Source organism: Microcaecilia unicolor, chromosome 1 (assembly GCF_901765095.1).
Source record: "Microcaecilia unicolor chromosome 1, aMicUni1.1, whole genome shotgun sequence".
Lineage (NCBI taxonomy): Eukaryota > Metazoa > Chordata > Amphibia > Gymnophiona > Siphonopidae > Microcaecilia > Microcaecilia unicolor.
The window spans coordinates 730,996,566-731,021,823 of NC_044031.1; the positions used below are offsets into that span (position 1 = coordinate 730,996,566).

Below are 25,258 nucleotides of genomic sequence, written 5' to 3' on the forward strand. Positions count from 1 at the left end.
AAAAGAAAAACTAGGGCAAGTTTTTTAAATAGGCACCTACTTTCCTTTATAGAATAGGCTTCTAATTTATTTTATTTACATTTGTACCCCGCGCTTTCCCACTCATGGCAGGCTCAATGCGACTTACATGGGGCAATGGAGGGTTAAGTGACTTGCCCAGAGTCACAAGGAGCTGCCTGTGCCTGAAGTGGGAATCAAACTCAGTTCCTCAGGACCAAAATCCACCACCCTAACCACTAGACCACTCCTATCCCCTCATTCTGTAACAGGGCACCTAAATTTAAGCACCATGGGCTGGATTTAATAAATGGCACTGAATGTCAGGTGCTGAAAAGTTCGACACTGAAATCATATTCCATAAAAGGGCGCTCTGCGCCAACAGCCCTTTATAAAATAGTACTTAGCGCCAATTCCCGCAACCTTCTTTGGGCATGTGGACTTAGACAAAGTGAAACCTGGTGTAAATCCTGATATGCAAACAGAGCGCAACCACAGATCCAAAGGCATCCTTGAATAAGAATGTCAAAGTTGCAGTCCATTTACACTAAGAATCTTGAGGGCATATGAAATGAGCAAGTGCAGGATGGGGCAAGAGAATGAGTAAGAAAAGCGGAGGTTTTGTGGGGTGTGAGTGACGGGTTGGAGAATCTATAAGGAGAGCATGAGGAGATCAGAAGGAAATGAAGGATACAGATGTCCCTTAATGAAGGAGCAGATGACAGATTATTGGCCGAGGATCTCAAGCTTCTAGATGGCATATAAAAGGTACTAAATGAGAGAGGTAAAGAGGCTGTCAGGAGTGGAGGCCCCACCTGGAGTATTGTGTTCAGGTTTGGAGGCCGTACCTTGTGAAGGATGTTAAAAAAATAGAAGCGGTACAAAGAAAAGCTACGAGAATGGTATGGCATTTGCGTTCCAAGACGTATGAAGAGAGACTTGCGGACCTGAACATGTATACCCTGGAGGAAAGGAGGAACAGGGGTGATACGATACAGACGTTCAAATATTTGAAAGGTATTAATCCACAAACGAATCTTTTCCAGAGATGGGTAGGCAGTAGAACGAGAGGACATGAAATGAGATTGAAGGGGGGCAGACTCAGGAAAGATGTCAGGAAGTATTTTTTCACGGAGAGGGTGGTGGATGCTTGGAATGCCCTCCCGCGGGAGGTGGTGGAGATGAAAACGGTAACGGAATTCAAACATGCGTGGGATATACACAAAGGAATCCTGTGCAGAAGGAATGGATCCTCAGAAGCTTAGCCGAAATTGGGTGGCGGAGCAGGTGGGGGGAAGAGGGGTTGGGGTTGGGAGGCGAGGATAGTGGAGAGCAGACTTATATGGTCTGTGCCAGAGCCGGTGATGGGAGGCGGGACTGGTGGTTGGGAGGCGGGGAATCCTGCTGGGCAGACTTATACGGTCTGTGCCCTGAAAAAGACAGGTACAAATCAAGGTAAGGTATACACATCTTGTTGGGCAGACTGGATGGACCATGCAGGTCTTTTTCTGCCGTCATCTACTATGTTACTATGTTATTAAATGTCAGAAGAATCAGCTAGTAAGTGAAACAATTGGAAATTGGTAATCATTGTTTATTACAAAGAAAAGGTATAGCGTGGTCAAACCTGTGAGAGAATTCATCAGCAGTCATACAGCCGAATTCTGGACAAGTTGCAGACGATGGACTATCTTGAGCTCCAATCCCTTGCAAAAGTGCATTGCAATAATCTAGTCTGGATATGACCAAGAAGCAGATAATAATGTGAAGTACCGAGATGTTAAAAAGGGAGCTGAGTAGGGTAAATCATGCGAAGCTTAAAATAACTAGTTTGGATTATGTTGGAAATGTGTGTTGTAATGTCAAGGAGCTTTGTCAGTCTAAGCTTTCCCCAAAGAGCAGAAAGAACACACTGCTCCCTAAGGAGCTTCTCTAGGGCAGTGAAAGGTTGTGACAGAAAAGAGAACAGCTTCTTCTAATGCCACAATATCCAATCTTGGTCACCTTACAGATTGCCTGCTACTGCACATCCCTCTACATCAAGTCACTGCACTGCTCTGTTCTCTGTAAACATTGCAGGTCAAATTTCACACAACTCAATCCCTAGGGGTCAAAATTCAAAAGCACTTAATGCAGATAACAGCACCTGCTATTCAAGCAATGCCTCTGAATATCCTTGACCACCTCTGACCTAACCATATAGTGTCAGGGCAGAGCATGGGTGGTCCCTGATCTGTTCCACATAACTTAGGACAGATAAAATGCTGTTCTAATTCATACCAATAGTATATTGAATATTGCCACTATCCGGATAAGTTCCAGCTTTAGCCACTGAAGCTGGCATAAAAAATATTGGTATTCTAGTTTTTAATCTGCAAGTACAAACAAAGTCCAACTTCTCACTAACTCTCTGCATTTGTTAAGACTTGTCCACATTCTTCTCTGCACCACTGTGCTTCTGTGATTTTTTTTTCCTTGCAACCCTATCTCTGGAACAAGCTACTATTAAATATCCAACATTCTACACCCCTCCTGCCTTCCCTTCTAAACTCTATGGGTCAAATACTCTGAAAATTCTGAATTCTTAAATTTATGCTCCTAAATTAACCTCCTAAATTGGTGACCTATTTTCAACTAGACTCAGAAGTTTAAAAGTTATACTCAAATTTAGTCCAGCCATTTGTTTGCCTAGATTTATGAACCTAATGCTGAAAATCACTGCAAAGCCTCCGATTTCTTTTCTCTGCCCTAAATCTGACACTGCTGCCACCTACTTTTTATGTTCCTAAATTTAAGAGGTTAGTGAATCTTTGAGTAAAACTTTATGCACTCATCTCCAGTTAATTTTCCAAACAGCCAATTTATGAGAAAACCTCAAAATTAGGAGCATAAATCCTTTGAATATCGAGCCCTGTACTTATTGTTTAGCGTCTCCAAATGCTAATCTCTCAGTGCATTGCTCTTTGCCTAATTTAATCTCTGTTACATTTTGGACAGCTTTATTTATTTCTTTGAACACAGTTCTGGGTAAAACCCACACAAAAAGGCTGTAGAAAGACAGGAGGGCAAAGCATCCATTTCCCTGTAGAACACACCAATTCTACTCAGGGTAGTCTAGACTCACTAATAGTGCTGCATTCAAATACTGCCATTACCTGTATAGTGCTCCCCATAAATTTACAGGAAGTGTGTGGTCACCTCCCGCAATAAGACTCATTTGCCTAAAAGTTTGTCATCTATACTTGGGTATCTGACACTGGCTGAAAGCTGTGTATTGTAGCATGGACATGAAGAACCCAAAGCGCAAGAGGAGAGAAATGCTAAGGCAAAGGCCAATAGCAGGTCCCAACCTGGCGGTGCAGAACTAACCCCCATGAAACAAGTCCTCCAGAACTTGGATGAGGAGGTGCAAGTCCATAGGGGACCTGGAGCCAGGTGGTGGCAATAAAGGTCACTTGCATACTGTGCTCCACAACCATCCAGCTACTTGTCCTTTCAGTGATGACCATAATATAGCAGTGCCTGCAGGGAATTGTGGGGGGGGTGCAGTCATGCACATGGAACCAAGTCCCAGCATCCAGGCAATCTGTAGGAAATGGATGCAAGTGTAGGGCGGAGCAAGTGTTACCCTACTGGAACAAGTGCCTTCATCACTCCGCAGAATTTCATGCAATGCCATCATACCAACAAGCATTGTGAAACCTAACCTTCCAGAGGCAGGTCAGGACTAGTGCTATTCTACCCAGTCACAAGCCTACCAAGAAAAAGCAAGCTATTATTGCCTGTACACAGACCTTGTTTACAGTCCTGCATCTGCCATGCCCTAGCCTGTGATAAACATGTTGGGCAAGGAGGGGGTGGGGTCATGCAAGGCTGATACTGTGCATTAGAGAGGCACAGACAGGTTCCATCGATATGCCATGTGCACACACATATTGGGGGTAGTGCTATGTCAGGTGCATATGATGGCCCTGGAAATTTTTCATGTTGCAAATGTCGCATTCTGTGCTCTCACCTACAGCTAACAGCCCAGACATGGAGGAAGAGCCAACCTCACAGGCAGCTATTTTGACAGCACGTTACTTGCAGATAACAGTACCCAAGCAGGTAAGATGGAGGATATCACATTGCCTGTACTATTCCCATTCAGGGATACCAAAGCTGATGAAGAGTCTGTAGTCGACAATGTTGCCAATGGGGCCCAAGAACAAGCAGCATGCAGGAACTGCTGATATGTGCCCGTCAGTTCATGGTACAGAACTGTGAACTCATGCAGTGGAAGGAGTGGACACTGGCACTGCAGAACAAATGCTTGATCTGATGGGAGTCCCCATTAAATCCAAAAAGGAGTGAATCTCAAGTGGGGGACAATCAAAATATACTCAACAATATAATCCCAACGTAGTCTCAAATTTGAAATACTTATTGACTGTAGCTCAAATGATTCTCATCTCTCATCCAATATATATCACAGAAAACTCTAATTTCTTTCATATATAAATATTGTATTTTCATGTCACATTCCAAGTTATTTAGAAGTTTGAACACTATACAATATTTAGCAAGTTTATGTCGATCATGCAGACCACCAACATGGACCATGTTTCGTCTCTGCATCAGGGTTGGTCCTGCAGTACAATACATGATTCAAAATTATTAAAAAATAAATAAATAAAAAACTTTTAAAACAAATTCAAAGCATCAAAACTCATATCGGTATACATCTCTCTTCTAATGGCATCTGCTCCTTCATAAAGATGGTATCGAAGTGACCGATGATAATAGAAACAGCTCATGAACAAAGACCAATTAGAACATCAGAAAATGAAGCATCATCGTAATGACGTCCAATCGAGCTCTAAATTAAGCCCAGAAAGAGACACTAAGACAATAAAATGACCCCAAAGTGTTGCACTGTTCTGATGTAATTTCAACTGTGCTGGACTAAGCAGTTCTTTAAGATTTCGTCCCCTGGAAAAAGCTACTCGCTATTTACTTGTTTGGAGTAAGGATGTGTTTATATTTTAAATGTGGAGTGGAGGAGTGGCCTAGTGGTTAGGGTGGTGGACTTTGGTCCTGGGGAACTGAGTTCGATTCCCACTTCAGGCACAGGCAGCTCCTTGTGACTCTGGGCAAGTCACTTAACCCTCCATTGCCCCATGTAAGCCGCATTGAGCCTGCCATGAGTGGGAAAGCACGGGGTACAAATGTAACAACAACAACAACAACAAAAAAACACAGTTTGAAGGGTAAAAATCCAACGCTGTTGTTTATAATTTAAAACTTGATCAGAATTCCCACCCCATCGCAATTGTCAATAACTCTCCACTTTATATCCAATTAAGAATGGGTTTTTTGTGCTCACTCCCCCTTTACAGTTTTGACTTTTCATTATCAAGACATTGATTTCTTCTTGGATGTACATATTTATAAGCAAGGTGGTAAATTGTTAAAACTTTGTACAGGAAACCAGTGGCTTGAAATACTTTTTTACATTTCCAAAGTTTTCATCTTTTCAATCTTAGAGCCAGTTTGCATGTTTCTCAATTTTTATGTATTAGACATATATGGTCTACAGAAACTGAATTTTTAAAGCATGCAAGAGAACTTTGGCAGAGATTTATGGCACTGGGCTTTCCTAGATCAGTTATAAGGAAGGCTTATTTGCATGCTAAATATGCTAACAGAGAAGCTTTGTTACAATATAAAGCCCCACATGACAAGGATCAAGTGGTTGCAGTATTCCCTTATACGAGACATGTTAATCAGGTAGTGGGACATTTTGTTTAAACACTGGTCTGTGTTATCGTTACATCTTTGTTTTCAGAATGCCCCTATTATAGTACATAAGCGGGGGTAAGACACTAAGAGGCATATTTTCAAAGCACTTTGGGAGGCTAAGTTCCATAGGTTTCTATGGAACTTTGGGAGGCTAAGTGCTTTGAAAATGAGCCTCTAAGACATTACAATGACCCCAAAGTGTTGCACTGTTCTGATGTAATTTCAACTGTGCTGGACTAAGCAGTTCCTTAAGATTTCGTTCCATGGAAAAAGCTACTCTCAATTTACTTGTTTGGAGTAAAGGATGTGTTTATATTTTAAATGTGGAAAATGCAGCACATGTGATATCACTACTGAGTGCGACAAATTTGTCAACCCAGTAGATCAAAAAAAGTATCTGATCTGATCCAACACAAACTGTGAATCTGAATTCGTAGTTTACACATTGCAATGCCCCTGCAATAAGCTATACATAGGTAAAACAATGTGGAAACTGCACAGCAGGCTATTAGAGCATAAGCCTTGTATTAAAAGGTTGCAGCCTGGATCCCCATTGACGCCACACTGTAGCTTGACTAAGCATGAAGTTTTTTTTTTCATTTTTGATGTTTTGTGATCGAACAAGTTAAACCAAATAGAAGAGGGGGTGACGGAGCTAAACACCTTTTACAGCTGGAACAATGTTGGATATTCAGGTTACAAACTTTGGACCCTAAGGGGTTGAACACTATCTTATAATGGGCAACATTTTTTTTTAATTCCACAAAGTGACAAACAGATAGTATGATGTAGTAGAGGGGATTTTTTTGAAACGTACATATCACAACCGAAGGTGGGATATCCCTTTAACACGAGTGGACGTCAAACACTACAGCTGACGTTACGATTTAATGAGCATCTATAAAAGTAGGCGCCATATTTGAATTCTGTAAATTGAAATCTGTAAATCAAACCAGCGTTGAGATAGAATGCTGATGCACAGAGGTAAGATCTTTAAAAGTTGATCCTTAAAGAAAGTTTGAACTCGCCATTAGACGAGAGAGGTAAGAAACCTTTCTAGATTTGACTTGGTGGAAGTCCATTGTAATCCCTATCAAGAGAAGAACTTATATATGTGATAATCAGAACTACAAAAGGACAGCTGTCTCAGGATATAGAGCCTTGAATTGATGTGGTATTCTGTTCTGTTTTAGATACAAAGCATATACATCAGGTCATCCTTGAGAAAGCCTACTAGGCGAAAGAGGACCCCCGTCAGGTGGTTAAATAAGAATTATATGCTACAAAACAAGAATAAAATATACAAAGTAAAAATAAAAACACAATTTATAAAAGTTGAATTAAAAATGGAGGTTTTTAGCCAGTGAAGAGTCGACGTCCATCGAGTCATAAAACACTGTTAATGACCTAGGACATAGAGGCTTTTTCCTCCAAAAATTAAAAAAAATCAAAATTGAGAAATTAAATTTGGGAAATCAGATGTTACCACAAATTGAGTGACACATATGTGTTTATGAAGTAATCTTCTGAGTTTTGTGGTTGAGTTCTTCAAAATTTAACATAAGTAGTATCAACATTGTCAATGGTGTGACCAGTCTTTTGTTGGCGATAAATGGCCTCACCCAGCTGCAGGTTATGTGATACACGCTAGACATAACACTGATTGTAATTCTGATAATGTCATATATTTAATTCAGCGTCCTTGTCCTTTGATTCACACTGGATTCTAGCCATCCCATTAAAAATCAATCATTTGAATGAACATAAGCCTAGGATTAAAAAAAACCCACAAATGTGTTAATTGCCCCAATAGTGGCTCATTGGCAGCAAAAACAACATTCTTTATTGAATATAAAGTGCAGAATTATTGACAGAATTACGATGGGGTGGAAGGGTGGGAATTCTGATCACATTTTAAGCTATAAAGCACAGTGTCGTTGTTCATGAGCTGTTTCTATTAAGTTAGTGTCAGCAAGAAGGAGCAGGAGACATCATGAGAGAGATGTGTACCGACGTGAGTTTTGACGCTTTGAATTTGTTTAAAACGTTGGCTTTAGCTATTTTACATATAATTGGTATTTTAACATTTTTATAATTTTGAATCATGTATTGCACTGCAAGATCAGCCCCAATGTAGACGAAAACACGGTCCATGTCGGTGATCTGCATGACTGTGGTATTCAAGCTTCTGAATAATATGGAATATGATATGAAAGAACAATTATTTACGTATGAGAAAAAATTAAAGAATTTTCTAAGATACATATTGGATGAGTGACGAGAATCATTTGAGCTACAATCAATAAGTATCTGAACTTTGAGACAGCATTAGGATTATATTGTTAAGTATATTTTGATCTTATGGAGTGGCAGATGGCACAGGTCAATAAGTAGATGCTGCAGAACCAAGAGATGCTCGGTATCATGCGGACACTGACTTGCAGGATGGAAATACTCACTATGGGGTTAGAGTATATGGCATCACTCTAGGAGAGACAACCCTCTAGAGCCAGCACTGCGACAACCAGACATTTATTTATTGCATTTGTATCCCACGTTTTCCCACCTCTTTGCAGGCTCAATGTGGCTTACAATACATCATGGATACTGGAAATGAGAGAAGAATATACATTTGGTTTTACAGAAGGATTTTGGGTTACATGGTCATGAAATATAACATAGCATACCAGCAGCCCAAACTATGGCTCCTGGGAAGTGCCAGAAGAACAGGATTGCCTCCAAGAGGCATGTTAGCATCACATGCTCAGGGCCTGTGCCGAAAGGGAACACCTATTTTCAGGGCATGAGGTCTCTCAATTCTCCCTGGTGTGCCTGCCATTTTCAGCAACTGCCCAAAAGCCAGGCCTGAAGACAGTATAGAGAGCTCTGGCCAGAGTGAAGGGCATGAGGACAACCTGCCTGGGACCCAGAAGGGAGATGTGCCACCCCAGAAGGGGAGGGGAGGGTAGGGGGAGAGAGAAGGGAAAGGAGGGATGGAGTGTTGCCACGAGGTAGGGAGGGAAAAAGAGGGGTATGGGGGCCAGATTGGGAGAGGGTAAGGGAAGGCATCTGGGGGTAGGGGGTGGTGGGTGCAGGTGGTAGTGTGCACTGGCATCTATACTTACCACGTGGTAAAGAGTTTTTCTGTATGAAGACATGCTGGGAAAGTCTCCAACTGTTAGAGCACAGACTTTGCACATACTGAGTGGTCAGTTCAAAGCTTTACTGCACTTTAGTAAGAGGACCACCCAGTCTTTTTTCATATACACAGAACAGCCACTTTGAGAATCTGATGGAATAGATTTTAACAGTGTGAATTGGATATGTGCATGAAGTGAAAGGAGAAAAGTTTGTTAATTTCAGTGCATTTTTTTGTGCCGGTACGCACCGGTACGGCATACCAGCACCTTTTTTTGACCTTCCAAGTCCCTGTCTCACTGCTCCCATTTCCTCGCTGTCTTCTTGAAAGTCCGGGTCCCCAATCAATAAGTACAAGACTCAGCCAGCACCAGCGCACTCAGCCTTCGAGCCTATCCACTCGTGGAGACCCTGTTAGTACCTCCTCTCCGACACATATGTGACATTTCAGAGAGGGCATAACCAATAGGCCTTTCCCGAGCGCATGGCATTGGGCACGATGGCTCATCAGCGCTGGTGCCGGGCCTTGTACTGGCTGATGCTGAGAGCCAGGACTCTCAAAGCAGGCAGGCAGGAAGCGGGAGAAGCAGGATGGGCAGGAAAGAATAGAAGGAGAATTGCTGGACGTGGATGGCTGGAGTGGTGGGCAGGGGAGAGAGGAGAATTGCTGGATATGGATACAGGGGAGGGAAGAGAGAAAATGCTGGACATGGATGGAGGGGGGGGGAATGCTGGAGATGGACGCAAAGGATGTAAGAGAGGAGAAATGCTGGACATGGATGGAGGAGAGAAAAGAGAAAAGAAAGATGCACATGGATGGAGATGAGGGAAAGGGAAGAGAGGAGAAAAACTGCTCATGAATGGAGAAAACAGGCAAAAGCTGGATCCACGTTATAACTCCTCTAGTTAATTCCATGGAGGACCCAGCTTTTACTTATGGAGGCAGGGCAAGAAATGAAGAAGAAACGAGGAAAGTAAAGAAATAAATGGAAAGGAAGCCCTGGAAACGGAGTTAAGAGAACAGATAGAGAGCAGCAGAATCAGAGACTGGGACCAACATGATCAGAAAAACAGTCACCAGACAACAAAGGTAGAAAAAATAATTTTATTTTCATTTTAGTATTGTGTTGCATGCACAGTCTAGATTCTTAGGATTTCAGGTTAATTTTTGAAGATTTTGAAGAGGGGCATTCTCTGTTCTGCATGTGTGGCTGCAAGGCCAAGTGTCTGAATAGGGATCTGTTTGTTATGTTCTGAGATTTTGATAACATATTGTGTTTCAGATTTGGCAAGACTGTTCTCCTGATTCCTGGTCTGAATGTTAATTTGTTTTGTGTCATTTGGGGGTATACTGGAGCAGTAACAGCTTACAGAAATTGTTTATAATGAAAAAAAAAAAAAAAAATATATATATATATATATATATATATATATATATATATATATATATATATATATATATATATATATATATATAACACAAGTTATTTTTTCTCCTATACTGGTATATTTTCAGTGATGCCTGTTTATATGTGCCATGGCTGGTAAAAGGGGTGTGGCTACTGTGGGTGTGGTTAACATAGGGGCAGAGGCATAGATGGTGACCTGCCCCTAAGATTACCCATAATGAGTACCAGTACCTTTTTTTCCTACAAAAAAAAAAGCACAGGTTAATTTTAAACTGAGTAGCTTGCATATATTTACTGCTCTTTGAAAACACAAGATCAAAAAATATTCCATTCTCACTATAGGAGAACTACAACTGAAAAATGTTAAATTGGTCAAAATTTTGTATTTAAAAAGCTATGTAAGAAATTATTTTTCTCATTGCTATCTTCATGTTTTCTGTTTAAAGTGAATTAATAAAACACAGATGCGAGTCTAAATGTGTATGTGAAAGTTGCCTGAATAAATATTTTGACAGGATTCTGTATTTTTTTAATTGTACACCATTCAGATTAACAATACTCACCAAGAGGTTCAGAACACTGAGAGAACACGTTCACTAAAAGGCTGTGGAGGTTTGAATATGTTTTTACAGTCAGCTTTTCTCTTTCTTCTTTTTAGGGTCAGGAGAACAGATGTTATCGTAAGTCAAAAGGACATAAACGCAGTTTTATTAAGACATCTTACTTCACGCCAGTGGTATGAGGATAGAAATCCTGAGTTGTCCAACTGAAGGGCCCTACCTCTCTTCCTCTTATGAGGCATAAATGGTACACAACTTACAGTTTAAATTGGGGGGGGGGGGGGGGGGGTCTGAACTCAAAAGCTCTGGAACAGATTAATCTGATTAAAATACAGAATCAGACATGTAAAGTATACTTACCTGTTTTGAAATTATTCTTGATCCTCTGAAAAACAAAGTGAAACAATTTTAGGAAAAAAAAACTGTGAACATATGTGACTAAAAGACAGAAAATAGTCCTTATCTGCTATATTCTGGATGCTAGGAACTATTCCAGGAAAAGCAAGCAAAAAATAATAACGTTAAGTTGGAAAGTCCATAAAGGGTAGCAATTGTAATAAAATTGTTAAAAAGGGGTAAAAAGCCTTTGAAAGAAACATTTGAGTGTTATATACCTTAATGTTCACATTTTAAAATTCCAATAAAGAAATAAAGGTCATACTTACTAAAAATTAAATTTGTTAAAAGAAAATTCCTAAGGGGAAAGAAAAAGGATAGATTCTGGTTTGTCACTGCAATTTGAAAACATTGAAATAAATGTTATGGATATATGTGCCAATTACTTACCTGGTTTAATAACAGTTACTTTGCTGTCCTCTTGCCAGTTTAGTTTAAATAAATTCTATTTCTCTTATTCCTTTGAGTGTGGTGATTTAATATTAAACGTATACTAATATTTTATCTGAACACCAGAGAAAACATTCTTACTGCCAACTGTCACAATAATGAGAAATGGTGACTTTCTGTACCTTCACCAGAAAGGAAGAGGCATCAATACAATTCACGTTAGTATCTAAGGCAAAACTGTTTATGGGAAAGCTCACAGCACTTGTCCCTCATACTGAAGATCTATATTAAGTTGTGACTTTAATATGCAACCAATACGAAACTTCTAGCTCAAGCTGACACTTCTAATTACTGTACCAATTTCATTTATCTGAATTTGAGTATCCATGATTTACCTCCATCTCAGTTTTATCCCAGAATAACTGCCTATGTAGGTTATCCAATTTCAAATTATGTGGTGGGGTGGTGAGATTGTGGGGGAAGTCAGCTCACCCACCCAGTGGGCCACACCATAACCATCCTATTAGAAGTTTGAGTCTTCATCAAGAAGTATTTGAATCAGATCATCTAGTAGGCTTCATATTTCTGTTAGTTTGTTTTCAGTACTTGATTTTTCAGTTGCTAGCAGACAGACTCTGCTAAATTTATTTTCTATTTATCATAGGCCTTAAGGCAATTCTTGGAACAGAAGCTAATTTGGGTTTGCGATGACAAAAGACTGTGAAGATTTAAGTAATGAACACTTTGGTTTCTTATTCTGATTTAGAGTATGTTGTGCAGATAACGAAATGCAAAATACTCCCAACTAACCCCAGGAGAATTAGCAACACGGCAATATCCACTAATCTCCCATCAATAAAAGTGCTACAAATACTTAACAGTGAGATTGGAGAGATGATCCCTATATCACAGTAAGGGCATTTGAAATACAGATGACTAAATTTATGAGAGGAGGGAGGTTACCTGAAGCAGAGCAGTGAGCTCAAAACACGATACTGTGTCACAGCAACTGTTCATTTTGAATGAACTAATGCAGCTTAAGATAAATCTTCAGTTTTCTATTTGACAAATGATTGAAGATACAAGGACAGAAAATAGGCCAATGATTATACTGAAGTTATTCATCACTATTTGCCTTGTGTGACTTAAATTTCTCTAATAATATGGTCCAATATATCAATAATATAAAGTTAAAGTATTAGTGGAGATTAGTGGATACTGTTGTACAGATTAGAGGATGGCACAGGTACAAAGATTGTCCCCATTGGCTCTGTCCCCATTTTAGAAGCCTCAAACACTTTGATTTTATATTTAAATCTTTTTAGTAAAGTATAAAAAGGAACAATATTCTGTGCAACTGTTGTTTACAAGTCACAAATAGAAAATAATAACAACAAGCAACTATAATAACCCCCCCCCCCTTTCCAACCCCAACAGTAGCAGACTTCTACTACCCCAAGGAACCCTAATCCACCCTATTAAAATGTCCAGGGGTACAAAAATACAACCCATTCCAGATGCCCTAGGAGGAGAAAAACATACCCTACGAAGCACTGTTAAAATTTCTTAATCCATGGATGAGTATTAAGTCATCAACAATCTCAGGATTCAGTCTAGCTCTCCCATCTTCCATAGTCCTTCCTGCAAGAGAAAATGACTTCTCAAATGATGTGCTGGTAGGAATGCATAGGATCCCCCATGCAAATTCTGCCAATTGTGACCAGAACTTTTGTTTGTTTTTCTCAAAAAATAAACAAAAATTGTCATTTAAATCATCTGAACGTAAATAACTGTCAAATTCATTACAGCCTTCAAAGTAGAGAATGATATGGGGACAAAGTTTGTCCCTGTCCCCACCCCATTCCCGCATCACTCTCTAGTACAGTGAAACAAACGCCTACTTTAATGCATTTTAAGTTGATACGTCACACAACAAAACATGTGAACACTTTTGCAAGGCAATGTACATGCAGCCAGAAACTCTGTCCATGATTCCAAGACTTCTCTCGTCCACGCTCTCATTACCTCTCGCCTGGACTACTGCAACTTACTCCTCACCGGCCTCCCACTTAGCCATCTATCCCCCCTTCAGTCTGTTCAACTCTGCTGCACGTCTCATATTCCACCAGAACCAATATACTCATATCACCCCTCTCCTCAGGTCACTTCACTGGCTTCCGATCAGATACCGCATTCAATTCAAGCTTCTCCTTCTTACCTACAAATGCACTCAGTCTGCTGCCCCTCACTATCTTTCTACCCTCATCTCCCCTTACGTTCCCGCCCGTAACCTCCGTTCACAGGATAAATCCCTCCTCTCAGTACCCTTCTCCACCACCGCCAACTCCAGGCTCCGCTCATTCTGCCTCGCCTCACCCTATGCTTGGAACAACCTTCCTGAACCCTTACGCCAAGCCCCCTCCCTGCCCGTCTTCAAGTCTTTGCTTAAAGCCCACCTCTTCAATGCTGCGTTCGGCACCTAACCCTTACCATTCAGTGAATCCAGACTGCCCCAATTTGACTGCCCCTATCGGACCGACCGTTCACTTGTCTATTAGATTGTAAGCTCTTTGAGCAGGGACTGTCTCTCTTTGTTAAATTGTACAGCGCTGCGTAACCCTAGTAGCGCTCTAGAAATGTTAAGTAGTAGTAGTAGTAGTTATACACTTTGGAACGCTTTCAGTAGCAATGATTGGATTAAATGACTCACATTTGGGGACCAGACTGGTGACAGTACTGTGCACTACCATAAGACGTCAACAGTTCAATCATCAGGCCAGGCCTTCCATTCTTTGGATTTCCCAGGGCTGGAGTTAGGCCATCTGAACCAATAGCAACATCTAGTGGCTAGATTAGGGCACATACCTGCAGGATCTGAAAAGAGCCCTGGTGTACAACTGCCCCTGAGATGACTAGGCCCATAAAATAAAGAACACACACCCAGGTAGCCAGGACCCTAGCTCCAACTGAGACAGGATGTGCAGGAAGAGAAAAAAACGCCAGCCTCCCTCCCCCAAATAAAAAAATGTACCTCTCAAAGTGATACTCCCCTACCTTCTTTTTTACGCCAATTACAGCCATTTCACCTCCAGCAGCTTCTCAACATTCTTAAGTTTAGTTTAAACTTCAAACATTAGTAATCTGACTGCAAACAGAATTTTCACCAAAATTGTATATCTAGTTCTTTTTTTATGAAAATCCCAGAACTTTCCAAAACTTTCTACTTTTGGAGATATTTTTTTTTGAAAAATAACTGTAGAAATGGCTAAAGGTTCTGTCTGTGCAGCAGTACCAGAACCTTCAACACTCTAGAATACCCGGCACTATCAGACTAGAAGCAGTTTTGACCTTTTCCTAACCCCTGCACTTTCTAGAACAGGATTGTATGTGCTGACAGGATAGGAGGATCCATTCCTTGGAAGAAAAACAGGGCATGTATAAATACTCAGGCCAGGGAGAGGGTCACTGTATTTGGTTCAGCTCCCTAACCAGAGTACCATCTACACGAGGGGACCAGGGATTGACAAGGGTCCCTAGCCATTTAAACAACATCAATGCAATGGGACTAAATTACAAGTTTAAACTGCAACATCTTCTAATCTTTAGAGAGGTCTTTGACTAACACACGTTGTTGACCCCTAGAAGCTAGGAGTGGGAACCAGCCTCAGGGCAAAGCTGCTGGACTGTTTCATGGAAATACAGAGCAGGAAACCTGTTTCCCACCACTGCCTGAAAGGAACTGGAGCAAGAAAAAGAACAGAACTGCTACTAAACCAAGCTGGAGTAAAATACCACCAAAGATAAAGCCTCTCAACACCATATATATATCTCTCGCCTTGACTACTGCAACCTACTCCTCACTGGCCTTCCACTTTGCCATCTATCCCTCCTTCAGTCCGTTCAAAACTCTGCTGCACGTCTTATCTTCCGCCTGAACCGGTACACTCATATCACCCCTCTCCTCAAATCACTTCACTGGCTTCCGATCAGGTACCGCATACAGTTTAACCTTCTCCTTTTAACCTACAAATGCACTCGATCTGCAGCCCCTCATTACCTCTCTACCCTCATCTCCCCTTACATTCCTACCCGTAACCTCCATTCTCAAGACAAATCCCTCCTTTCAGTACCCTTCTCCATCACTGCCAACTCCAGGCTCCGCCCTTTCTGCCTCGCCTCACCCCATGCCTGAAATAAACTCCCTGATCCCATACGCCAGGCCCCCTCCCTGCCCATCTTCAAATCATTGCTCAAAGCCCACCTCTTCAATGTCGCCTTCAGCACTACACCTCTACTCAGGAAATCTAGACTACCCCAACTTGACATTTCGTCCTTTAGATTGTAAGCTCCTTGGAGCAGGGACTGTCTTTTTATTAATCTGTACAGCGCTGCGTAACCCTAGTAGCGCTCTAGAAATGTTAACTAGTAGTAGTAGTACTTTAGGGATGGGGAGAGGAAGACTCAGCTTTGAATTCAGAAAGAAGAACTTGGGAGAAAAGAATCGAGGTCTGTAGCCCAGTCCAGAGCAGTGGCTTTCAAACCTGTCCAAGGGGAGCCACCATCGAATCAGGTTTTTAGGATATTGCTAATATGCATAACAGAGATTTGCATGCCTACTCCTCCATTATAGGCAAATTTCTCTCATGCATATTTATTAGCAATATCCTGAAAACCCGAATGGCCCCCCCAAGACAGGTTTGAAAACCACTGTTCTAGAGTATTATCAAGGAGAATTATTAACAGTGGAACTATGGTTACTATTTGCTTAATGCTACCACTGTATACCAGAGGTGTAAACAGCTGCTCGAAGAGCTTGTCCCAGTTAACCGGCAATCTAAAATTTAAAACCACCTTTACTGTGTGGACTATTTCATTGCTTGAGAGAAAGAACGTGGTGCAAGTGGATTTTGTGCCAGCCAGCTTTCTAGCTTTGCTAGCCCAGGCTGTGCCCTCAACTAGTCCAAATAAAAATAAGTTTATTCCATCTGATGTTCATACCTGAATTTAGGATTATATAAGACATGGGTAAAAATTAGCCTTCTTATAAGGAGTATTTTGTACTTAGAATTCTGATCATAAATGTTCAAAAGATAGTTTGCTAATTTAAAAAAATCTCAAGCAAACATTCCACAAAATACTGTCATTTTTCTGACAACCATACATCTAATAGTGATTAACATCAAACAAAAACAAAAAAAAAAAACTTAAGTTTTAAGGCAAACCAAATATTAGCAATCCCAAAAACTATCAAAGGGGGTCTAAACCCAGTGATGTATAGTAACTAAGTAAATGTAACTAATTACTGTACTTAAGTTTTATCACTTTTACTTTACTAACGTAATAATTTCACCAATTTATATTACTTTTACTCAGTTTCATCCAATGCTTTCAGTTAAAAGTAAAAAGTAAATGCAGAAGGAAGATACAAAGGACGACTCATGAAAACATGAAAAGGGATCTGCAAAAGTTTGAAGAATGGTCTAATGTTTGGCAATTAAAATGTAATGCAAAAAGTGCAAATTGATGCATACGGGGAGTAGAAACCCAAGGGAGCTGTATGTCCTAGGTGGTGAGAGGCTGATATGAACAGACAGGGAGAGGGACCTTGGGGTGATGGTGTCCGAGGACCTTAAAAGAGAACAAAGTGTGACAAAGTGGTGGCTGTAGCCAGAAGGATGATAGGCTGCATTGAGAGAAGAGTAACCAGCAGAAGAAAGGAGGTATTGATGCCCCTGTATAAGTCGCTAGTGAGGCCCCACCCGGAGTACTGTGTTCAGTTTTGAAGACTGTGTCTTGCTAAAAATGTAAAAAGATAGAAGCGGTCTAGAGAATGGCAACAAAAAAAAGATATGGGGCTTGAGCCATAAGACGTATAAGAGACTGGAAGACTGTATAGCCTAGAGGAAAGAAGGGACAGAAGAGACATGATACAGATGTTTAAATGCTTGAAAGTTATTAATATAGAAACAAATCTGTTCCAGAGAAGGGGAAATGATAAAACTACAGCTGAGGCTGCGGGGTGGTAGACTTAGGAGTAATGTCAGGAAATTATTTTTCACGGAGAGGGTGGCTGATGCCTGGAATGCCCTCCCGAGGGAGGTGGTAGAGACAAAAACAGTGACAGAATTCAAAAAGGCATGAGATGAACACAGAGGAACTCCATTTACAAAATAGATGCTAGAAAAAATAAAAATAATAAAAAAAACTTAAACGGCTGCTTGGGGTGCATGTGCGAGTGACGCTTGGACGGCTACTCTGGCTGTAAAGCACTAAGGCCCACCGGTCTGTGTATGGCAATCCTGTTTAGGATAAGCTGGAAAGGGCTTCAATGGCAACTTCAGTAGCTGGAACCAAGGACAGTGCTGGGTAGACTTTTATGGTTTGGGTCCCGCAAATGACAATAGATAATGGCTGGCTGGGCTCACATCAGGCTCTGCAACTTAAGATTAAATAAGTACATTTTCTGCATATTTACAACCCAAACCTTTACTGACCTCTACTAAGTCTGTGTTGAGGCACCAGTCCTCAATTTTGCTCGGAACTTCTTCCATTTATTTTTGGCTGGAGAAAGGAAATTTTATCTCCCCTAAATAACTCTCCTCATGCTCTGAGATTGGAGCTGGATCCTTATTTACATCTATCCTTCCTCTGGGACAATAAAGAAAAAGCCTACAGCAACCTGTATCAATTGGACCATCCAAGGATATCAGAACCAGAAACTCTAAAGTTCATACCTCCCATCCGTGACTTAAAACATTTATTTTAACTATATAATCTACTTCTATAACTCTGAATCTTTTAGATTCCTTAAAACCTATGCACTGTCTCCAAGAATTTCACATAGAAGTGGTAAGTGCAGCCATTTGTTTCTCTATTTGATGAAAGACTTTGATCTCACAGGCCTGATCTGAATTTACAAGTTTAAGAAGGTCTGTTCTTCCAGCTATTAAAGCCTTAACCCTGCATTGCCAACTAGGAAGACTGCTGATCTACAGGGTGTACTCCAAAGAGTGGATTGCAGCGCCACTCAGTGAAATTTTACCTAACTAGCTTCTGACACAAAAATGTGTCATGCAAGCATCCCAGTGGTGTGTGGGAGAGGAAACTATAACCCCAACCAACCAAAGAGAAGGCAAAGTGCAAGCGGTCAAACACCTACATAACAGTACTTAAAAGATCACCTCATTGTCACACCACAGCTACCCACAGCACCCCTAGACCACCCTTGGGAACTATAGGACTAGTGAATGCCAGATCAGCTGCAAAGAAATCCTCAGTGATCCATGATGCCATAAATGAACAGCACTAGTGGCCTAGTGGTTAGGGTGGTGGACTTTGGTCCTGGGGAACTGAGGAACTGAGTTCGATTCCCGGCACAGGCAGCTCCTTGTGACTCTGGGCAAGTCACTTAACCCTCCAGTGCCTGCCGCATTGAGCCTGCCATGAGTGGGAAAGCACGGGGTACAAATATAACAAAATAAAATAAATCTTGACATCCTAGGAATAAGTGAAACCTGGCTAGATGAAAGTGGGGGTTTACCACTGGCTGAACTATGCCCAACAGGTTTCAACATCCAACATCAACCAAGACCTGGAACACAGGGTGGAGGAGTAGCACGGTCCATCCAGTCTGCCCAACAAGATAAACTCATATGTGCTACTTTATGTGTATGGAGTGCAATAGTGACCAGCATGTCAGTGCCTTACACCCTAACAAGAGTAAGCCTACTTCTCCAGGAACCCCAGCCTCAAAATCAAGCTACAGCGGGGAGGCAGAGCAAGCATGACCACCGAACATTATTCCAAACTGTACACAAATGTGCGGAGGAGGCTGCAGTGGAAGGTCATGCACCAAGATATATGTAGCTAAAGTATATCCAAAAGAGCAACCAGAAAAGGCAGTAAAGATGTATGTCATCATAGGTGAGCAATCAGTCCTTGGCAAGGACAGAATTCTTTGACTTATTTGACATCCAGGGAAACCAATTCCCTAGAACCTCAAGACCTGTACAAGGATGACAAAGAGGATGGAGAGAAGGGCAAGTGGATACGACAGAAGCGATGGACAGCAGCAACAAGACACATCTACCGGCTCTCATTGAGTGACATCAGGAAATTCCCACAACAGAAGTTGCGCAACACCGCCCTCATCTGCAACGTACAGTGGAGTATCTGCAACCTTTGGACCCAAATGCTGAGGTTTTACTCTGGTTGGGAAGAGACGTACCAGCATTGATCAAAGCTTGTGAATTACATGAAGGTCCACCTGACACTCCACTTTGTACTTGCTCACATTAAACGTCATCTGCCATTTGGATGCCCAGACTCCCAGTCTCGTAAGGTTGTCTTGCAATTTTTCACAATCTTCTTGTGATTTAACAACTTTGAATAACTTTGTGTCGTTGGCAAATTTAGGGCGCTTTTACAAAGCGTGCTCACGTTTTTAGCGAGCGCTAAAATTGTGTGTGCACTAAATGTTAGCGACACCCATAGGAATGTATAGGTGTCGCTAACATTTAGAGCACCCACAATTTTAGCACGCGCTAAAAAGGTGAGCGTGCCTTAGTAAAAGATGCCCTTAATTACTTCACTAATTATTCCCACATCTAGATCATTTATAAATATGTTAAAAAGAAGCGGTCCCAACACAGACCCCTAGGGAACCCCACTATCTACTCTTCTTCATTAAAAATATTGGCCATTTAACCAGTTTTTAATCCACAATAGAACACTACCTCCTATCCAATGATTCTCCAATTTCCTCTAGAGTCTTTCTTGAGGTACTTCAAATGCCTTTTGAAAATCCAGATACACAATATCGACTGGTTTGCCTTTATCCACATGTTTGTTCACCCCTTCAAAGAAATGTAGTAGATTTCTGAGGCAAGATTTCCCTTCACTAAATTCATGTTGACTTTCCTCGCATAGAACGAGCCATCCAGCTGGGACAGCCTGGCAAACAAACGCTGGTGGATGCAGTCCTGTAGACCCTTGAAAGACAAAATGGAAAAAAAAACCAGGACAAGACCAGGTTGAACAGACTAAACCCTAAGCGAGCATCTTCCAGGACTCGAGAAGGGATCCACATGACCCAGGGCTCTGTGCTGGGACCGCTGCTTTTTAACATATTTATAAATGACCTAGAAATGGGAGTAACTAGTGAGGTAATTAAATTTGCTGATGACACAAAGTTATTCAAAGACGTTAAATCGCGGGAGGATTGTGAAAAATTACAAGCGGACCTTACGAGACTGGGAGACTGGGCGTCTAAATGGCAGCTGACATTTAATGTGAGCAAGTGCAAAGTGATGCATGTGGGAAAGAGGAACCCGAAGTATAGCTATGTCATGCAAGGTTCCACGTTAGGAGTCATGGACCAAGAAAGGGATCTAGGTGTCGTCGTTGATGATACGTTGAAACCTTCTGCTCAGTGTGCTGCTGCGCCTAAGAAAGCAAATAGAATGTTAGGCATTATTAGGAAAGGAATGGAAAACAAAAATGAGGATATTATAATGCCTTTGTATCGCTCCATAGTGCAACAGCACCTCGAATATTGTGTTCAATTCTGGTCACGATATCTCAAAAAAGATATAGTGGAATTAGAAAAGGTACAGAGAAGGGCGACGAAAATGATAAAGGGGATGGGACAACTTCCCTATGAGGAAAGGCTAAAGCGGCTAGGGCTGTTCAGCTTGGAGAAAAGGCGGCTGAGGGGAGATATGATAGAGGTCTATAAAATAATGAGTGGAGTTGAATGGGTAGATGTGAAGCGTCTGTTCACACTTTCCAAAAATACTAGGACTAGGGGGCATGCGATGAAGCTACAATGTAGTACATTTAAAACAAATCGGAGAAACGTTTTCTTCACTCAACGTGTAATTAAACTCTGGAATGCGTTACCAGAGAATGTGGTAATGGCAGTTAGCTTAGCGGAGTTTAAAAAAGGTTTGGACGGCTTCCTAAAGAAAAAGTCCATAGACCGTTATTAAATGGACTTGGGGAAAATCCACTATTTCTGGGATAAGCAGTATAAAATGTTTTGTACATTTTGGGGATCTTGCCGGGTATCTGTGACCTGGATTGACCACTATTGGAAACAGGATGCTGGGCTCGATGGACCTTTGATCTTTCCCAGTATGGCAATACTTATGTACTTATGAAAGGGTAGGCTCGTTCTATGCGACCTTTACATCCCTCTGTGCTCACCTCAGTCTACCCAATGGGCTCAATGGGGTGGTAGTTGTCAAGGTTTTGCTAGTGTCTGCCTCTGTTACTATTTAGCATTTCTATAGCGCTACAAAGCGTACGCAGCGCTGCACAAACATAGAAGAAAGACAGTCCCTGCTCAAAGAGCTTACAATCTAATAGACAAAAATAAAGCAAGCAAATCAATTGTGTAGAGGAAAGAGGAGAGGAGGGTAGGTGGGGGCGAGTGGTTACAAGTCAAAAGAAATGTTCGTCTGTTTATGTGTTTCAGTCTCATCTCTTCTTCCCCACTTCGTGATCCTCTCCATCTTTTTTCCCCACTGCAGGTCGTGTCAGATCTCTTCCAGATCTGCTTCAGCAGGAACCTGTAGTGCACACCTTGCACCTCTGCTCTTCTTGGTCCTACACTGGTTTGATTTCAGACGCTAACCTAACACTCGTTCTCCCTGTGCAACTCTCTGGTGCACTAGTCAAACAGGTAGCTCAGGTCAGAACTGGGTCCATTGGCAACTCGGCCCACTCTCTCCACTCACCGTGTGTGGCTCACCTGCTTCGCTGAAGCATTCGCACACCTCAGCCGAATGGGTCTCCCCGAACTATCTCCAAGTGGCCCATGTTACTCCCAAGGAGCAGTGTTTGCCCACAGCAGTCATGAGGAGAACAGCCAGGAGTCACACCCCACTGTGTTTTGGGGCCCTGAGTGGTCCTCGTTTACTCCCGAGAGAATGGTGTCCTCACACAGTAGCCACGTGGAAAGTGGCTGGGAATCACATCACTCTGTGTTCCAGCTCCCCAGGAGCCGATGTTGGGGACTCATTCTTGGGTTCGGCCTTGGAGCTTACAGCACTCACCTTGTACTGCTTGTATCACCGGAGCTGTCTGCCGAACTTATCCTCGCTGCGGAGGTGATTTTCCTCTCCCTGACTTTGAGTTCTCCGGTATCACCCAAGTATCCACCTGGGCAGCAGTGCTTTCCAGCTGATCGGCCTCTTCGCACAGATCACCTAGGCCATCTGCAGCAGTCAGAGGAATCTCTCTCTTGCTGCGAGTGTCGCTGACTTTCCTCTCCCTGGCTCCGACGACAAGTATTGCCCAGGTTTACATCTAGCCGACAGTTCCACTCTGCTGGTCAGCCTCATTCTGCAATGTGGCCAGGGGCTGCCAGGTAAGTTAAGAGCATCTAGCTTAGATAACCAGGCTAAGACCTGTTCCGCGTGTCCTCTCGACTCAGCCTGTGAGATGACTTGGGCCGTTGCCTCCCCACCGGATCTCCGGACGTCGACTGCCCTCGGTCAGGGCGCCCGTCTGCAGCTGGGGTGAGTCAGGCCATCAGGGTCCATCATTTAAATCTTTTTTGAATGGAAATATAATGGAGATATCTGTGAAGAATGAAATGTCTTCAATATATCCATTTACAATGGGGATTCCGAAAGGGTTTACTCTTTCAGCAGTGCTCTTTAACATCTATTCTATAGGTCTATGGGTCATGGCCCTTGAACTACAAATCCCTGCAATCCTGTAGTTCCATGTAAAAGGCTCTTTCAGAACACATGTTGAAACTGCCTATGCTATATTTTGCTGTATGACCCTCTTCAAGCTACCGTGAAGCTATCAAGATTCTATCAGTGTAAAATTACAAACAGTATTACTCTCTACTTCTCTCTTGCATGGAGAGAGAGCAGGTGGAGAACAGACTCCAAGTTACAAAGCAAAAACTCGTGTCCAGCACATCTGAACTGTTATTTTTCCTTTTTTGATTACCAAAATAAAGAAGATTATGGTTCAAGAATACTCTCATAGTGATATTCTATACTCTGGTTTAAACTGAATACCAATCACACCAAGTGAGAGGTCAGAACACCACATAAGTGAAGGTACATGCCAGTAATATACCATGACAACCTGCAAGATTTGTCCTTATGTAGGTGAATCCTGTCTTAAATATACTATTTACTAAAGCTTTATACCATTTAGTAGGAGTGCGCCACCAGAAAATTTTATTTTATGTTGTTTCTGGAAATGTCTATTTTCTTTGGGATTTTTTTTCCCATTTTGTCATCAGAGGAGAAATTTTGTTAAGAACACATGCTCTTTCCTGATACTGCACGCATGCAGTATCAGGAATAAATAAGTGCAAGCTCTTTCAAAAGAGTGCATGCTACTGATGGAACACAGAAAAAAAAATTCTGCTCATTTTCATTTGCCTGTGACATGACATGGGGGATTAGATTTTTGGTAGATTTTGCAGCATATGAAATAAAGGTGAACTGTGGTGAACTATAAGAAATATTGACATTTTCTATTTCGTTTCAGAAGAATGCACATCCCTACCATTTAGTAAACAGTAGGTTAAACACACTGCATTAATATATAGTTTTAATTAATTTTAGTTTTGATGTATTTTTTGTTTACTGTTGATGTTTTAGTACCGTTTAAGACAGGACGAAACAAATTAACAAATACTAATCAATAAATCCCTAAGCCATGTTCTTTCAATATTCCCATATCTCAAGCTCAACTCTCCTGTACAATAAATTGCCCTTTTGGAAACATCCCTAGCTTAAACAAGCTCTTTAACAGCTTTAAAGCTTATTTACAGACCAAACATAAATGGGACTGTGTGGAGCCTGCAGAAGGGCTACAGGAGAAGAGGAGCCAGATTAGGGAGCAGAGTGGCTATTTTCTCAAAGATACCAAGTAGTCACACGCATTCGGCTGCCCTCACACGCTAAGCACCCCTCCTCACCGCATTTGGGGATCGGGGGAGCGATCTCCCCTCCCAATGATCTGCCATCTCTCCCTCTAGTTTCCACTGTTCTCCTTGTCTGCGATCCGGCACCTCTCCCCCAAACTCATTACCTGTGGTCGCCCAGTCCCCTATGACACACACAACTTCACTCCCTCTGAGACATCCCGATCCCTCCTTGCCGCCGGAAACTGCGTCAGAAAAGACCGGGACACCAGTGAACGGGATTTGCGGGAATCCCGCGGAGATGGAAGTGGGTACCGCCTCCTCTTCCTTTCATCAGCGCAACCGCACTTGCTTTCTGCCCAGACTGACGGAGCAAAAGGTTTTAATGACATCTGTCAAGAGCCTATCTTTCCATTATATGGGCTGAAGCCAGTGGGTGGAGCTTACCGCCATCTTAGTTCGTCCAACACTATAGCAGACGCCATTGAGAACAAGCTTTTTTTTTACAGGAGACGCAGTGACGTCAACACGTTGAAACCAATTAGGTTCATCTTTGTTTCCACTCATCCGCGCACGCGCAGCCGTCATCATCTTTCGTACACTCAACAAACCTGCTGCATCCATGTTGTTGTTCTTTAGTGTTGGTAGCATTTTTATTTTAATCTCACTTATATTTTCAAACATGCCAG

General features: G+C 41.9%; 1 protein-coding gene across 1 annotated transcript in view; it reads right to left on the minus strand.

Annotated features, from left to right (window-relative positions):
• Window positions 1-24,806, minus strand: part of PPIP5K1 (diphosphoinositol pentakisphosphate kinase 1) — a 283,513-nt gene extending 258,707 nt beyond the window's left edge. Inside the window, 2 exon segments of the mRNA XM_030189638.1 lie at window positions 13,214-13,312; window positions 24,737-24,806. The gene's annotated coding sequence lies outside the window, so the exon portion shown is untranslated.
• Between the last annotated feature and the right edge of the window lie 452 nt (window positions 24,807-25,258).